This window comes from Arachis hypogaea, chromosome 16, assembly GCF_003086295.3.
Source record: "Arachis hypogaea cultivar Tifrunner chromosome 16, arahy.Tifrunner.gnm2.J5K5, whole genome shotgun sequence".
In the NCBI taxonomy this organism is placed as follows: Eukaryota; Viridiplantae; Streptophyta; class Magnoliopsida; order Fabales; family Fabaceae; genus Arachis; species Arachis hypogaea.
In genome coordinates this window covers 52,675,207-52,687,084 of record NC_092051.1, presented here as the reverse complement: position 1 = coordinate 52,687,084, position 11,878 = coordinate 52,675,207, and the positions used below count along the sequence as shown (strand labels likewise).

Below are 11,878 nucleotides of genomic sequence, written 5' to 3'. Positions count from 1 at the left end.
TCAAAATCTCACAAGTTATGTGTTCTTTAACTCAAAAAACATATCCCACAATGTATAAATCATGCAAGTTTCAAAAGATTTCAACTCAATTCAATTTGAATTTCAATGCCCTATATAAAAAGTAAGCTTCTTTGAAATTTCATTAATTTGACTAATATTTATTCTATATATATATATATATATATATATATATATATATATAATGTGATTGGATGGAAAAAGTAAAAAAAAATCCTAAGTTTAATTCCTACTTTCAATCAAACCAAAATAGCAAATGCATAGGAAATCAAACTTAGGTGCAATCATCACATCATCCAAATCACAATCAAGACTAAAAACCAAAAAGCATATGTACAAGCCAAAATTGAAGGCAAAAATATCAAAATATGCATAACTATTATATAATACTAAGTTATGTACAAGCAAAATTAAAAAGTGCAATAAGCTAAGAAAGTGCAATAAACTAAGTAAAAAGTTCCTCAAAAGGATAAAATATATACAAAGTACCAAACAAAACATAAAAAAGAAACTACCCTAAAGGTGTTCGTTCGGAAATGAAGATTGTCACCCAAAATGTGCTGCTGAAGTTGGACAACCTCCCCACACTTAAGATGTAGCACCGTCCTCGGTGCTCATGATTATGCAGAGTGGAAGGAGTCGTCGCTATCATCAGCTCTTCCGTCTGCTTGTGGTTCTCAGATCTCCTTTGGCTCATGATGTTGGTCCTCCTCCTCCTCAGAATGCTCGGAGGGAGTGTCAAGCTCAGGCAGAATGTAGGTGCCGTTGGAGAGGATGATCCTCCTCAAGTGAACAGAAGTTGTAAACTGAATCACCAAACAGCATATATGAAGTGAACAAATAATGTAAATTTGAATGGAAGCATACATGAGAGTCAAATTAAATCAAACAGAAACAACTTTCAATCAAATTCAGGACATGAGGAAAGCTAACTTGCTTGTTTATCAATGAATAAAAGAAGGAAGGAACGTTATTACTATGCACAAAGAGAAAGAAAACGGTTAAAAGTTAAAGGTTAATGTTAGTTGAAAAATAAAAAGAAAGTTAAAATTTAAAAGTTATGTTAGTAAAAAGAAAATAATTAGTTGAAAAAGAAAAGAAAGAAAAGATAGTCAAAAGTTATGTTAAGAAGAAGAAAAAATTAGTTGAAAAAGAAAAAAAAAGTCAAAAGTTATATAATGAAAAAGTTGGTTGAAAAAGAAAACAAAGGTCAAAAGTCATATAAAGAAAAAGGAAGAGTTAGTTGAAAACAAAAAAGAAAAGCAAAATTTATGTGCATAGCAAAAACGTCCCTTAACAATTTCCAAAACAAGCAAGTTCAAGTTCAACTTCTCAACAATTCAAGATGCCAAAACAAGTGACGCACATGTATGTGTAGAGCACATAATCAAGTAATTATCAATCACAAGCAAAGTGGCATAAGTTTAAGCAATTTGGTATTGGCAAAATCAAAACATTGAGAAACAAGTTAATCAAGAAACATTCAAACACCAAATTCAATGAGGCATAAAAGTCACAAGTTAAAACAAGAATGGAAAACCTCATGATCTATGTGACTTAATGTAAATTAGGTATGAATAGAATGAATCAATTCAGCCACATGGATTTAAAACCTTCAATCTTGTGAGTTTATGCAAAAGAGGCTCAAAATCTCAAAAGAGTTTCAAGTTATGGTCAATTTGAAAATTCACTCAAACTATTCAATGCATAGAAGTAAATCAGCATTATAAACAAGCAAATAATGTTATAAGTATGACCAAAACTTGTAAACAAGTTCTTGAGGAGTTTCCAAAATCATTTAGCAAACAAAATTCTATTGACACATAATTTCATCAAATAGAAGCTTGTTGCACCAAATAAAACAATTTTATTTCATGAAACATGGTTAGAAAAAATCCGGCAGCATTTCATCACAAAATCGGCCATTCCCCAAACTCAATCAATCAATTCAAATTCCATATGAATGTATTACAATTAAACACCAAAAACTAGATATGGATTCACATGAATTGAGAAAGTAAGCTAACAAACAGCAACAAAACATTAATAAGCAATTAAGCAACCAGCAGCCATGAGCAAATAATGGCCTAAGTTACAGCACCAAGACAGTAACAATGAGCAAAAGCAAGAGATTCGGGTAGCTTTCCTTTCTCTGAATTCAATAACCATTCCAGAAGCAGCATGAGTTCAAACAATTAAGCATAATTGAACCCAACAATGAAGTAAAAATTTAAGAAGAACTCAGCAGCAATCAAATTGAAATTTATAACAGCCTTCAGCAAGAGTAGAGCAGCAATAAGACTATGCAGCAGCATGAACAAATCAATTCAGCACAGGGCAAATCAATGAAAGAGCAACATTCCAAAAAGCATTATTAATCAAAACAAACCTAAATCATTGCAGTTCATATAACTTGGTCCAAGCAGCAAGCAAAGCAACACTCAGCAACAACAAGCCAAGAAATGTTAATGAAACAGCAACTCCTTTATAGCATCATCAACTCAAACAAGGCTAAATCCACTATCCAAGCCAAATTCTCTAACAACCTAATCAACTAACATGCATTTCTAACTAACTTAATCAACAAAAATTAAACTAAGCTAACAGAAACCAGAAAAGAGAATAGAAAACAGAAAAGAAAATGGAACCTGGAAGGAAGGAATGGAACAGGGAAGGGGAAGGGGAGGTGGTGGGGCCAAGGGCAGTGTTAGAGAGGGAAGTCGGCACAGTGCTGGAAGACACAGGGGATACGTCGCAGCAGCTGGACTCGCTTGAGACGAAGAGAACAAGAGCTTGTACTTGCTCTGTTCTTCAACCCAAAAGGAACGAGAGGGTCAGGGGTGAGAGGGCACATGAAGAAGAAGAAAAAGGGGCGCGGCGGTGTGGGTTGTGGTCGGCGGTGAAAACGGAGGGTGACGGTGGTTGGCAGAGCTAGGGTTCAGTGGTTTCGCGAGTGAGATGGAGAGAGGAGAAGAGTGTGAATGAGAAACAGGGAAGAGGAAGAGAAGAGGTGAGGTTGCCGGCGACTGCGAGCTCACTGGTTGCAGAGCGTGGTGCGGTGGCCCTTGGGCTCACGGTTGTGGTGGCGGAGGTCAGGGTTCTGCGACGCGGAGAGAGGAGGGTTGGGCATGGGAAAGAAGATGAAGAGAAAATGGAGGCTCGGTGACTGGAGGCTGAGAAGGGATGGATTATGATGGTGAAGAAGATGGATGTTGAAACGGAGAAGCTGATGGCTGTTGGGTGGCTCAGAGAAGAGGAAAAGACAACAGAAGCGGAGAGGAGGGTAATGCGGATGCACCAACTGTGAGGGCACTCCCAGCAGAGAGGCGTGAATTGGGGGTGCGTACGCACTAACGCTTGTGCGTATGTACGGATAGGAAAATGGGCAATAGTGCGTACGTAAGTATTGTGCAAACGCTGCCAGCAGAGGGTGTCTATGAGGGACTATTTAAAGCATTAGTAATATGCACAAACAAAAATCTACCTAAAATTATTTCAACCATCCAAAAATTAATAAAAAATTTTAAACATGCAACACAAGTTAAAAAAGCAATATAAATAAAATTACTAACTATTCACATATGCATTTTAAAGCAAGAATTTATTAAGCAAGCTAACAACCAAGAGACATATTTACAAGTAAAAACAAGCAACCAATAAAAAACAAACTATTCACATATTCACATACTAACAATAGCCAACAATATAACACAATTGCAATCCCCGACAACGGCGCCAAATTTGATAACGTCCAATTGCACGAGTTTGGATTTTCACACTAAAAGTAGAATTTGTCCGTTGCAAGTATAGTCCAAACCCAACAATTGAACATCAATCAAATAATAAATTCAATACAAAACATATAATCGAGAGTATTTAAACTTCGGGTCTTCTTTCCTAGGAATTGCAATTAAGTGTCATATCATTGGCTATGAGGAAATTTGGGGTTGTGAATGCAAGAGAGAGCAAGCAATGTAAATGGCAAGAAATTAAACTGCAAAAGGGTAACTTAGCATGCAAGAAAGTAAAAGTCAAAGCAAGTAAAAGCAATGAAAATGGCAATTGAAAGCTAAAAAGGAATCTTGGTGAGAATTGGTTAATTAAGGATTCCTATCATAGTTGTGGACCACAAACATGGTAATTATGTGTAGATTAATCCCAATTAGTCAACCCTACATCGAGAATAAGTCAATTAGGCATAATTAATTTCAATCCACAAGTCCTAATCAACTCACTAATTAACTTAGTGAAAGATTAGCGTCAGTGGAAACCAAATTAATTAACAACCCTCACACAATATGAAATGGACATCCACCACTCAAGTTCACCTAAACCACTCAATTTCTCAACCAAGAGTGAGAAAAACTATGCAAAAACCTAACCAAGAATTTTATCAAACACTTGGTGGGCATAAAAAGAAAGCATGGTAAATGACAAGAAATAATAAATGCTACAACTACCAATTGCAAGGAAAATAAAGATAGCAACTCAATAAAGCAATAAAGAGGCATGAAACATAAAATTGCATTAAATGTAAATTAAAGTAACAAGAGTGCAAATACATAAAAGTGGCAAAAATGGAGAAAGTGACAAGATAAAATAATGAAATTAAGACAATAGAACAAGGAAAGGTAGAAGAAATTAAAGTAAAACAAGAATTAAAAAGGCAAATTACAAGGAAAATAAACTAAGAACCCTAATTTCTAGAGAGAAGGAGGAGCTTCTCTCTCTAGAAAATGAATTACATGATAAAAATCTACCCTAATTACTCCCCCCTTCACATGGAGTGAGGCCTTTCTTAATATAGGAAGAATTAGCTTCAGAAATTCCAAAAACTGGGCTCTGGAGGCCCAAAAATTGCCCCTAGCGATTTCCATTAAATGAGTCACGCGCTGGGACGTGTGCAGATGCACAGGTGTGTGCATCTGCACACATGCTGATTTTCTTCTTGTACGTATGCACAGGTTGTCGTGCGTATGCACACATGGTTTTGTGGCTTTTGTGCGTACGCACCCTAGGTCGTACGCACGCACACTCCAATGTGTGCTTCTCCTTTGTTTTCTTCATGTTTTCCCCCTTTGTACATGCTTTTCCATCACTTCTTCCATCCATATTTTCCTTGGAATCCTGAAATTACTCATCAAACACATTAAGGCATCGAATGGAATGAAAGTGGAATAAAATTAGCTATTTTAAGTCTTAAAAAGCATGTTTTCACAATTAAGCACAAATCTAAGGAGAATTACAAAACTATGCTATTTAAAGGAATAAGTGTAGGAAAAGTTGATGAAATCCACCCAAATAGAGCAAATAAATATCATAAAATGTGGATTCATCAAGCAGCATGGCGTGACACGCTAGTACAAGATTCCAGAGAAGAGGTTGAAGGCTAAAAAGTCCTGGGCGTGCCCCTTGAGATCGAAGGCGTCGCACACCAAGCTTTCATCCTCACTTAGGCGTGCCACTTGAGCATCTAGGCGTGGCACGCCAATGTACAAGAAAGCCAAAGCAAAGGCTGGGCGTGCCACTTGGTATTGAAGGCGTGGCACGCCAGCTTAAGATTCTCACCTGGGCGTGCCACTTGAATGCTGGGCGTGGCACGCTAGTTACTGGAACCAAGAGGAACAATGGGCGTGGCACGCCAGACCTTGGGCATGGCACGACAGTTATATTTTCTAGAGACGGAGATAGGAGGCCAACCATATGGGTGTGCCACTTGGTATCGAAGGCGTGGCACACCAGCTACCATTCTCCACCCAAGCGTGCCACTTGAGTCTCAAGCGTGGCACGCCATCATCACCAATCACCCAAGAGAAGACCTGGGCGTGCCACTTGAGTCTCAGCCGTGGCACGCCATCATCAACAATCAACCAAGAGAAGACCTAGGTGTGCCACTTGAGTTCTGGGCGTGGCATGCCAGCGAAGGAGCCAAGCACAAAAATGGGCGTGGCACGCCAGATCCTGGGCGTGCCACGCTAGTTCAGTTTTCCAGAGAGGAAGTCCAACCATACATAATGGGCGTGGCACGCCAGACCCTGGGCGTGCCACGCCAGTTCAACTTTCCAGAAGCAAGAAGAAGAGGGAGAAGGCCTGGGCGTGCCACTTGGGCTCGAAGGCATGGCACGCCAGGCTATCCAAGGTTTTAAAAAGGCCTGGGCGTGCCACTTGAAGTCAAAGGTGTGGCACGCCAGGCTACACAAGTGCTTAAAGAACCCTGGGCGTGCCATTTGGGCTCGAAGGCATGGCACGCCAGGGAGGCCAATGAAGGAAGGCGTGCCACTTGAAGAGTTGGGCGTGGTACGCCAAACCAGATTTAGAGTTGGGCGTGGCACGCCACTGAAGTGCCATTCACACGCCAGTTGGGAGATCACATTTATTGAGTTTCTTTTCCCTCCAAGTTGTATTTTTCTTTTCACTTTTGTAATTCCTTTATTTTCTAGTGCTAGGAGTAGTATAAATACCCCCTGAAGATACTGAAAAAAGGGTTAAGCAGTTGGGAAGCTAAGTTGTGGAGTAGAGTTTTTAGTTAGATTTACTTTTTCACTTTATCATCTCTCCATATCTTGTACTTTTCTCTGAGCTATGAGTAGCTAAATTCCCTCTCATTGAGAGAGGAAGCTCTGTTGTACTTGATGGATTAATGACAGTTAATTTCTTCTTTTCTTTATTTTCTCTTTGATTTTCTAGAAGGAATTTTGTTTTAATGCTAGTGTTCAATTATCCTGGAAAAGAGATTGAATGCAAAATGGGTTTCATGGGAACCTTGGAAAAGGAAACATGAAACCAAGCTAGAAATCCCTTCTCACACTTGAGTAAGATCTGGGTTTTGGTGTTTGGATATGGTGACATAGAATCCTCCCTCTACTTGGACCTATGATGATGTATGGTATAATCAGGGACCAATCATATCTATCTTCATGAGCAATTAGACCAAAGAATTGGCTATTGATCAAGATCTGAGAGATTAAGTCACCAAGGGATTGGGGCTCAATCAATCATGATTGCCAAGAGGTCAATGAGTTGCATGATTGAAGAGGATATGAGCTGGATTTAATCTAAAGAGACAACATCTTCTGATCTCAATGAATTTTCCTATTCTTATCTTCCACTTTCTTTATAGCTTCCTTTCCTTTCTGCCAATCCTCATTTCCATTTACAATCAAGTCATTTAAGTTTCTGCCCTTTACATTCTTGCCATTTTCATTTCTGCACTTTACTGCTTTCCTTTACTTTTGAGTCATTTATAATTCTGACAATTTATAATTTTGCAATCACAATCTATTCTGTTTAGCTTGACTAATTCACCAATTGATTAAAATTGCTCAAATCTACCAATCTCTGCGGATACGATCCCACTCCGCTGTGGGTTATTACTTGACGATAATTTTGGTGCGCTTGCCAAAAGAACGGATTCATCATTTTTATATGGGGAGTGAATTCCGGTCATCAGCATGCCACGCCCTTGTTGGTGTAGCAAACCTTCCTATCTGGTCAAGTGAACTGGCGTGCCACGCCTATAGCATCAACAGAGTTGGCGTGCCACGCCCAAAATACCAAGTGGCACGCCCATTGATGAGAGTTTAGGTTCACAAGCTTGGCGTGTCATGCCCAAAGTACCAAGTGGCATGCCCTTAGTAATGCTTCTTTCTTTCTCCTCTAGACAAATGAATTGGCGTGCCACGTCCAGGACTAGTGTGCCACGCCCTTATTGATGTGACAAAGCTTCTTCTCTGGCCAGTTGAACTAGCGTGCTACGCCTTAGACCAGGCGTGCCACGCCCATAGTGTGAGCAAAGTTGGCGTGCCACGCCCAAAACTTGGCATGCCACGCCCTTCTTGGAAGATAGAACTGGCGTGCCACGCCCAGCTTGGTATGCCACGCCGTTGATGAAACATGGAGAGCCCTCTTTTGGAAATTAGACTTGGCGTGCCACGGGCAGCTCTGGCATGCCATGCTCACTGTAAGTCTTCAAGAATTCCTCTTTGGACAATATGCCTGGCGTGCCACGCCTATGATGATACTTCAAGAATTCTTTTCTAGATCAGGTAACTGGCGTGCCACGCCTGGCCTTAGTGTGCCACACCCATTGTAAATCTTCAAGGACTTTCCTCTGGAAAAGATAACTGCTGTTCCACCCTTGGCCTTGGCGTACCACGCCCATAGTGGAGCTTCAAAGACTCTCTTCTGAAAGATATAGCTGGCGTGCCACACCCAGCAGTGGCGTGCCACCTGATGCCAGAGCATCTTAGGCTAGTTTCACTATCCTTTTTCCTTGTTTTTAATAGGTTTTATGCACTTTCTTGAGCTATAAGTAAGCAAATTGTGTAGAAATTCATGTATGCCTAGTTTCATTCAACCATGATTAATTTGATGCAATTTCATGAGAATTATGCTATAATTACTTATATGCTAAGAATGATAAGAATTCTTATGACTTTAGCAAAGCTTTGATGCATGTATTGGTTGATGATAGGTGAAAGAAAGCATGGAGGAAGGTTGAAGAATGAGCATGGAAAAGATGGAGAAGAAGCAACGTTTGTGGCCAAGTTAAACCACCAACATTACCTCAAACGTTGGAAGAGAAGCAGAACAAGGCTCTGCATATTTCGCTGATGCTCACGTTGGAGGGAGCATTGGACATCCAACATTACCCCCAACGTTGTGAGAAAATGATCAATTCTGGGGCTGAAGGATTTTTGAGTGACGCGTACGCGTCTATGACGCGCACGCGTGAAAAAGAAAAATTTTCATATCCAAGCGTAAGCGTGAGTCACGCAAATGCGTGGAATGGCGAAATTGACCATCCATGCGTATGCGTGGGTCACGCGTACGCATCACTAAATGAACGTTGGAGTCCAACGTTGCCTCAAATGCCAGCCACCAACGTCCGTGATGAAGAACTCAGAATTTGGATTAGAAAAACTTAAATCAACGCGTACGCGTCAGTGACGCGTACACGTGGATGGGAAAAAGGGCAAATCACGCGTAAGCATGGAGTATGCGCACACGTGAAAACGCTAACATTGGAGGGAACGTTAGAGGTCCAACGCTGAGGCCAACGTCCCCTGCATGGTTTTAAAGCTGTAAAATGAAATATTCGCATCCACGCGCACGCATGAAGCACGCGTACGGGTGGATGAGAATTTTTGCCCTTTGTGCGCAAACGCGCAAAGCACGCGCGCACGTGGATAGTGGAACATTGGCCCTCTAACGTTGAGTCAAACGCCATTGACAGCAAGTTTTTCTTGTTTTTCTGAAGAGCGTTTGAGTCAACGTTGACCATCAAATGTTGACCCCAACGTGAAGCATCAGACTCTGCAATTCAAACCAATCTCTTCTCAGCAGCAAAGAAAACCAATTGGAGCCAATTCAACCCAATTCCACCAAGGCCAAAAGCCCAATTCATAGATTGAAGATCAGTGGAAGATAATGTATAAATAGTTTAGAATTTAAGTTAGAGGGATCTTTTTTTTCCAATTTTGATTTTCCTTATACGGAGTACTGCACATTTACTTTCTGTTGATTTTTCCTTTGCAATGTATCTTTCAATCCGAATATCCATTTTGAGAGCTATGAACAACTAAACCCCTTTCATTGGGTTAGGGAGCTCTGTGTAATTCAATGGATCAATATTAGTTTTCATTCATTTTCTTCTTTTTTTCTCTTGATTTTGCTAGAAAGCTTTTGGTCTTCATCCAATTGGATAGTTATCTTGGGAAAGAAGCTATTCATAATTGGATCTCCTCGAAACCTTGGAAGAGGAATGAGGAAATCATGCTAGAAATGCTTTCTCACATTGGATTAGATTGGGGTTTGGATGGATATAGTGACATGTAATCCTACCAACACTTTGATCTATGAATTTGTGTGGTATAATCAGTGTCCAAACTTCATCTCTTCCCATGAGCACTTAAATCAAGGAATTGGGCCATTGTTCATGCTTAGAGAGATTGGTGAGCCAAGAAATTGGGATCCAATCAATTAAGATTGCCAAGGAGATCAACGAATGCATTGATTGCGAAAGAGATGAAAATGAATTTGATTCGAAGAATTATACATCTCCTAAACCCAACGATTGCCCCATCTCTGATCTACCCATTCTATTTACATTCTACTTTTTTAATTTTATGTTAAATCCCCATTCCCTTTTAATTTCTTGCAATTTAAGTTCATGTTCTTTATTTCCAGCAATTTAATTTTCTGTCATTTAATTTCTTGCAATTTAAGTTTCCTTCCAATTTTTACTTTCTGCAATTCCCAATTCAATTCCGATTTCGCTCAACTAGCATAATTCTCTAATTAACATTGCTCAATCTACCAATCTCTGTGGGATTCGACCTCACTCTACAGTGAGTTTTTACTTGACGACAATCCGGTGCACTTGCCAGTAGGAAATTTGTTGAGAGGTAAATTCCAGCGAATCAAGTTTATGGCGCCATTGTTGGGGATTGGTTTTGTATTGACAATTACTAAATTGAAGGATAACTAGATTGAGCACTTTAATTTTTCTTTTGATTAATTGAATTTTAATTCCAGTTGTTCAGTTTATTCTCTGCAATTTTCTGTTAGTTATTTCTTTTTAATTTTACCTTACTTCTTTACTTTCCAACAAGCTAACCTACTAACTATTTGATAAATTGCTCTAACCAAGCTAACTATACTCTGTTTTTGTAGACTCTACACTTGCTGTTTCTTATACTTGTTCATTATATAACAGGTAGGAGAAAGGAAACTTCAACTTCCTTTGATAGTGAACCAAAAAGAACCTTCCTGAGATTAAGGAAGGAAGCAAGAAGAAAAAGGGTTGTTGGTGCAAAGAAGAGGAGCAATACTTTGATATAACCATGGAGGATGATATGGAAAACCATCATGAGGGAGAGGTGAACAATCATGCCAGAAGAGGTGGAGCTAACCCTGCTGGACAAGAGAGGAGAGTTCTTGGATCATACATCAATCCAAATCCAGGAAATTATGGCAGCAGCATTCAAAGGCCAACTATCCATGCTAATAATTTCGAATTGAAGCCTTAGCTCATAACTCTTGTCCAGAACAACTGTTCTTTCGGAGAAAGTGCACAAGAGGATCCTAATGAGTATCTCACTAAATTCCAAAGGATATGTGACACGGTTAAATCTAATGGTGTTCATCCTGACACCTATAGATTGCTACTGTTTCCATTTTTTTTGAGGGACAAAGCATCAAAATGGCTAGAGTCATTTCCCAAGGAAAGCTTGACCACATGGGAAGATGTAATGAACAAATTCTTAACAAGGTTCTACCTTCCACAAAGAATAAATAGGCTAAGAACTGAAGTGCAGACATTCAAACAGCAGGATGGTGAAACTCTTTATGAAGCCTGGGAGAGATTCAAGGACTTTACAAAGAAATGCCCCCTGATATGTTTAATGAGTGGGTGCAAATCTATATCTTTTATGAAGGGCTGAATTGTGAATCAAGGAAGGCTGTAGACCATTCATCTGGGGGTTCTCTCAACAAGAAGAAGACCATTGAAGAAGCCATTGATGTTATAGAGACAGTGGCTGACAATGAGTACTTTTATGCCTCAGATAGGAGCAACAACAGGGGAGTCTTGTAATTAAACCATATGGATGCAATCCTAGCTCAGAACAAGATGATCACCAAGCAAATGGCTGAATTAACCAAGCAAATGGAAAAGAATCAGGCTGCAACTATCCACATTCAACCATCACCCTAAGAAGAGTTAGAGATAGAAGAAAGAGTTAACTCGGAGGAAGCTAATTACCTTGGAAACTCATCTAGGCAAGCTAATGATCCATACTCTAAAACCTATAACACTGGTTGGAGGAACCACCCAAACTTTGGGTGGGGGAACCAATAA

At 39.7% G+C, this 11,878-nt stretch overlaps 1 long non-coding RNA gene and 1 other non-coding gene across 2 annotated transcripts; both read right to left on the bottom strand.

The window, feature by feature from the left end:
- Positions 1–364: 364 nt before the first annotated feature.
- LOC112754242 (uncharacterized) lies at positions 365–3,445 on the bottom strand. Its single transcript, XR_003178438.3, has 2 exons — positions 2,667–3,445; positions 365–824 (listed from the first exon to the last, which is right to left on the bottom strand). It is a non-coding gene; the product is annotated as an uncharacterized lncRNA (long non-coding RNA).
- A 7,870-nt stretch (positions 3,446–11,315) lies between these two features.
- Positions 11,316–11,422, bottom strand: LOC112759863 (small nucleolar RNA R71). The gene has a single exon (XR_003180328.1). It is a non-coding gene; the product is annotated as a small nucleolar RNA R71 (small nucleolar RNA).
- Positions 11,423–11,878: the final 456 nt, after the last annotated feature.